The sequence below is a fragment of the Marmota marmota genome, unplaced genomic scaffold (assembly GCF_001458135.2).
Source record: "Marmota marmota marmota unplaced genomic scaffold, marMar, whole genome shotgun sequence".
Classification (NCBI taxonomy): Eukaryota; Metazoa; Chordata; class Mammalia; order Rodentia; family Sciuridae; genus Marmota; species Marmota marmota.
In genome coordinates this window covers 903,222-909,564 of record NW_025999999.1, presented here as the reverse complement: position 1 = coordinate 909,564, position 6,343 = coordinate 903,222, and the positions used below count along the sequence as shown (strand labels likewise).

Below are 6,343 nucleotides of genomic sequence, written 5' to 3'. Positions count from 1 at the left end.
AATCCAATCTGACAACAGGCCTGAGTTTGTCTCCCAAGTAACCCAGAATGTGTCAGAGATATTGTCCATCCAATGGCACTTTCATTGTCCCTATCATCCCCAAGCCTCAGGTAAGGTTGAACGAGCCAACTGCACAATGAAAGACATCAAAATGAAGCTGTCATTAGAGACTCATTTAGTTTGGGTTAAACTTCTCCCTCTTGCCCTACTACACATGAGGGCTTTACCAAAAAAGCTATCCCTTGCCTCCCCCTTTGAGATAATGTATGGTCATTCTCTTCTATCCCTGGGAATTTCACCAGAGCTTTGGCCCCCTCCCCAACAAATATGCTCTTCCCCTCCTCTTCCTTATATGCCCTGAGCTATGAAAGCAACAAGATTTGTTGCTTCCAGATCCAGAGAACTCAGCTGCCTCCTTTCTCCTCAAACCAGGTGGATGGGTCTACTTTTCTTCCCCAGGGGAAAGATCCCCCCTAACCCCAAAATGGGATGGAATATTACAGGTAGTCCTGTGTAAATCCAGTGCTGCAAAACTCCAACAGGAAGGATAAAAACTAACCCCCTGGATTCATATTTCTAGGTTAAAACTCGTGGCACGCTCTCCAGAGACAATCCTACCACAACTCCCAACCTTGAAGGGCCCCCACAATCACCCCGATTTATCTGTGACATATCCCCAATAATCCTCTCAAGCTTCGTTTTTCACAGTCATGCACCACCCTCCCTTCCATTCCAGAAGAGAAGAACACACGTAAGAATGGGCCTCCCAATAGGATCTAGGAACCCACAGCAACACAGTACACCCACACCCTTTTTGGACCTATGTCTACTGACTATACCTTCTAACTCTCTTTCAAAGCATAGTGCAGGGAAAGCCAAGCCTGTACCACCCTGTCCCATGAACTTTACCCAAACTCCTCCAAGGAGGAGTCTTAAATTCTTCAACAAAACCCTTCTAAAGCAATGTTACCATGGTGATCCCCTGGCCTGTGAGCACAATAACAATAGATACTGGATGGTCATTGGTAAAAACCCGGGCCCAGCTCTCTCCACACCATGTCCAAGTGGATGGACATTCAACAGGAAGAATTGCTGGAAAAGAACGATTGATATACCCAATTGGCTGCCTGATTTGGTTGAAGCAAAAACATTCAAAGATCCTCTTCTCTCTCTTAAACTTGTCAATATCTCTCTCAATCTATTAAAGGCTACTAATAATTCATACAATGTACATGGATGTTGGCTGTGTTTGCAGGCTAGAACTGAATCCCCAAAACTAATAACAAACCTGATAAATAGTTCTCTCTCTCTCTCTCTCTCTCTCTCTCTCTCTCGCTCAACCCCCTTCTCTTCTGTGACCAGCCGCTGTGGTCTCGCTAGTAAAATCTCAGGCAGGTAAACAGTTGTTTGGTTTGTTGAATTTATGGAGCTTTTTGACCACTCCTTACAAACTACACAATGAAATGAGGGGACATGGGTGAGCACTGGAATTCAATACCAAAGAGGGATACCTAGTAAAATTCAATGAGTAGTGAAAACAGAATAAAGAGAAAAAAAACACTCCAGCGCTGGCACCCAGCACCACTGCTGGGGAGGTGAAATTCTTCCTTCTGAAGGTGCAAAGGTTAAAAAATGACAGTGCCACAGCTTGTTGCAAAATCCTGAGCCTCCAATACAATGTTAATAGAATAAGAGACCTGCAGTCCAAAGCAGGCTACTTATAGAAATGGATTTTTCTGCATTTCTCAGTGTACACACAGTGTGCTGTATCCAGAAGCCATTTTGAGAAGGAGTCTATTGTCTGAGACTGTAGCACTCTGGGGATCAGAAACTCTGGCACTGTCACCTCTCTGGCACCCCACAGACACTACATTGACTAGGTGGGAAGCATGGCCACAAGATGGTTTAGGCTTATGATGTAGATGCTGACACAAATCTTCTCACAGGTATGTATGGAGGGGAACATAGACTGTGATGTAGAGGGGAGCAGAGAACACAACCCTATGGAATCAGTATATATAGAGAACAGGTCCAGTAAAAAGTGATTTCCTGCCACAGTCTGGCTGGGCACAAATCATGAGCCACTCAAGAGGAACAAACTTTATTTCTGGGCTCAACCAGCACACTCCACACACGCTCCCCAGGAACTCTCCCGAATGCCACACGCTCCTCCAGGAACCACCAACCGGAAAAACCCTCCTCCGACACTTCCCCAACCAATGCGAACTCTTCAGGAATCCCTGCGGAGCTCAACTGGAACTCAATGGGAACTCCACAAGAACTCAAAAGTCATCATCTTAAATCCTCGCTGGTGTCACCTCTCAACCACTACTTCTGGCAAAAATGCCATGCTTTTTTTTTTTCCTGCCTCGGCTGTGGCCCTCAACAATTTCCAAAGGGCCCCAGGTCTGAAGTCACCAGCTGGAGAATGACAGTGGTATGCTTTGCAGTTCCCACAGCCTTACTCCAACACAGAACTTGGTGATTCAATATTCTCTGCCTAGAAACATTCAGGAACCCACCACAGCTTTGGCCTCTACCTCTAGCCATCCACCCCTTCCTCCTGTGCACAGCATAGGAAACCCAAGATAGAATTATACCATGTGCATCTCACATTTCACCCTAACCTGTTTTGTGAGAGGGACTTGCCAAATACAAGTGTTTGCCCTGTTCCCAAGTACAGAAACTAAAATTCTGCAAAGAAGTTATGAATCTGGCACTACCTGCTTTCTACCCTGCATTGTTTGGCAAGAATACCTGCTGCAGCCTCTGAATGTGCCCCACTTGGGGGCACTTAGCCTAACAGGCTCTGAGAAGTACTCTGAGAAGTAACATATGTGGGCCAAATTCTGCCCAAACTGGTTCATCAAGAAATTCCTTGTGCTGCTCACATGTCCCCAACTTATTAGAGTTAGGAACTTTAACTAGCTATAGTCATTATCCCTCATACCTAGCAGCTTCCAACTTGGGAAGAATCAGGAAATAGAAAACTCCAGGACAACTTTGTGTCTCCAAGTGCAAATTGATAAGAACCAGAGAGAGGATAAATCAACATAGCTCCCATCATTGGCCCTTGCTTTCATTTGTAAACACCTTGACTAGAAGGAATTTGTTTCTTTTTTCTTTTATTTTATATTTTAATAAAAATTTATAAGAAAATATTTGTTTGGGGCTGGGGCTACAGTTCAGTGGAAGACTGCTTGCCTAGTATGTGTGAGGCACTGGGTTTGATTCTAAGTACTACATACAAATAAATAAAACAAAGGTCCATCAAAAACTAAAACAATTTTTTTAAATTTTCTTTTAAAAATTTGTTTTATCATCTCTCAAAGTGATGCTCATACTAGGCAGGGCAAAGAATATGTACTGAGTGGGAGTATTAGTATTTGCACAGTCACATAGTCTGGAGTACCTAAGGAAAAGCTCACTAAATAGCCCTTTGCAAAATAGTAGAAGAGATAATCATCCTAGCAGGTAAGTAGACATACAAAGAGTATGAAAAATCAAAGGAACAAATCACTCCAAAGAGGCCATACAAACTTGAAAAACTGATCCCATTGACATCAGAAGAGGAAATGAATTTAAAAATTGGGGGAATTTGTAGTTAAAATATTCAATGAGCTAAAAGAAAATGTAAGCAATGAACTAAGAGAGAAAGTACAGAAATTAAAGATTATTTCAATAAAGAGATTCTGAAAAAATAACTACACAGAAATCCTAAAAATCAAATTAAAAATCTAATTGAAAGCACCTCCAATAGATTATGTAACATAGAAAAGAGACTTTCAAGCCTTGGAAATAAAGTATATAATCTTGAAAATAGAGTTGACAATGAATAACAGGTGTCAAGACACCACAGCCAGAATATTCAAGAAATCTGGGATAACATTTAGATCAAATCTAAAACTCAGTGCAGCAGAAGGCACTGAAATGTGAACTAAAGGAATACACAATCTTTTTTTTTTTTGAGTTTAATGGTATTTATTATAATAGTGTCACCAAGTATACCAAGTACATATGGGATATGATTTTAAAGGTATATGTAACTTTGCCCCATATAAGAGATGTGCCATGGAGCTACTCAAGGTCTTCAAGGACAAGCAGGCCCTCAAGTTTNGCACAACATTATATATAAACAAACACTTGTAAACTAAAACAAAACTGATGAAAGTTAATGTTTGCAAGAAAGTGGTACAATGGAGCCCATTAATCATTGCTGGTGGCAAAGCAAAATAGAGTTAATCTTTTGGAAGATATTTTACCAGGTTTTGGGGGTTTTTTGTGTGTTTTGGTGGTACTGGGGATTGAACTCAAGGGGCATTCAACCACAAAGCCACATCCCAAGCACTATTTTGTATTTTATTTAGAGACAGGGTCTCACTGAGTTGCTTAGTGCCTTGCCCTTGCTGAGTCTAGCTTTGAACTAGCAATCCTCCTGTCTCAGCCTCCCTAGCTGCTGGGATTACAGGCATGCACCAAAGTGCCCAGTCTTTTTTTTTTTAATATTGTAACATATCATGTGCTCCATCAATCGTGCTCCTTGGTATTTATCCAAAAAAAAAAAGATCCGTGCAAAAAACTGCACACAGGTATGGTTTTTATTCATTCTGGCCAAAAACTGGATGGAACCAAGAAGTCCTCAACAGGTTAATGCATAAACAAACTGAGATACATATATGCAAGGCAATCCTATTTGGTGTTAAAGTAAAGTGAACCATCAAGACATGAAAAAATATGCAGGAACTTTATACATATTACTAAGTTAAAGAATCCATTCCAATTCTATAACATACTGAAAAATGTACAATTTTAGTAATGCTAAAAATGTTACCAATGGTTTATGGAGAAGGGAGGGATGAATAGGCAGGACACAAAGGATTTGGGATTCTTTGGGCACTGAAACCATTCTGCATTATTGTACAATAATAGATACATGCCATTATACCTTAAATAAAAGCTGTAGAATATACAGTACATAGAGTGCAACTTATGTAATCTATGATCTATAAATGTTGGTTTGATTGTATCCAATGAACCACACTCCTGAGGGTGGCTGATTGTGAGAGATGTGAGTTGATGTGCACAGAATGCTTGTGGAAACTGCAGAATATCCAGTTAGTTTTACTGTGAAACTAAAATTAATAAATTTTGTTAATAAAAAAGTTCTAATGTACAACTCAAGCAACTATGAGGTTTTCATACCCTATGAATCTTAAGGGTTTACTGCTGATACCCTCCTAAGTATCAAGACAGGGTGATAGAAATCCCTTTGTGATTTCTATGCTGAGGGAAATGAGAAGTCAGGAGCAGGAAAACCAGGATTGAGAGAAAGTCTTGCTGAACTGGTGGTACTTTATCCCATTGCAACACCAATCGCTCATTCCTTAAAATAAAAGGAAATTTTAAACACAATGACTGCAGAAATCCCTTCTATTCTTAAACTATCTATGATTTTTTTATGCTTTTAAAGGAAGGATTATCAGAAGCCTCAATTGGGAAACAGAAAGGATGAGCTAAGCAGGGATACACATATTTCAAGGAATAAAGGGATTGCTTTAGAAAGACCAACTGAGTTTATTTTATACAAAATAAGTTAATGTGATTCTTTAGGGTTCAGGGCTCTGTGGGTCAGGCAGCAAATTGACTTTTTATTTTTCCCTGGATAAAGTATTCACCATGACTGGGGATCACTAAAGTTATTTTAATTTTTTATATCTGGGAATTATAATTAAACATCATAGCGGAATTCATTTTTATGTATTTGTACATGCACACAATATAATTTGGTTAATCTCTTTCCTCAGTACCTCCCTTTCCACTCCATTCCTACCATCTCCAACACACCCCTTAAAAAAGCCAATCACTGAAATTATAAAGGTTATACAACCAAACTTTTCTGACCTCTGAATCAATCAATATTTTCAGTAATTATTAATAAAATTCATGTTTATCTTCAAAGTCCACTTTTTAGTCTGAATTACAAAATATTGAACTTTGGATACAAACAGAAAGTGTTTGAGACCCACATAGGAGTCAATGCCTCTTTTCTTTTTAATATACATTCTTTAAATTTTTGATTAACACATGAATTGTACATATGTGCATTGCTATCACAATGTTCTATTTCTATGCACACATATGACATGCTTTCATCAAATTCATATTCTCTTTAAATATGTCCCCAGGCCTTTTCCAGCCTCAACTAACCACTATTTAACATTTATTCTACAAATTGACTTTCTTTAGCTTCCACATATAAGAGAACATGTATTTATTTTTTTCTGTGCCCTTGTAATTTCAGATAACATAATATATTCCAGCTCCATTCATTTTGCTGCAAAGG

At 39.4% G+C, this 6,343-nt stretch overlaps 1 pseudogene; it reads right to left on the bottom strand.

The window, feature by feature from the left end:
* The window catches only part of LOC107149730, a 254,739-nt pseudogene that overhangs the window by 165,901 nt on the left and 82,495 nt on the right, over positions 1–6,343 (bottom strand).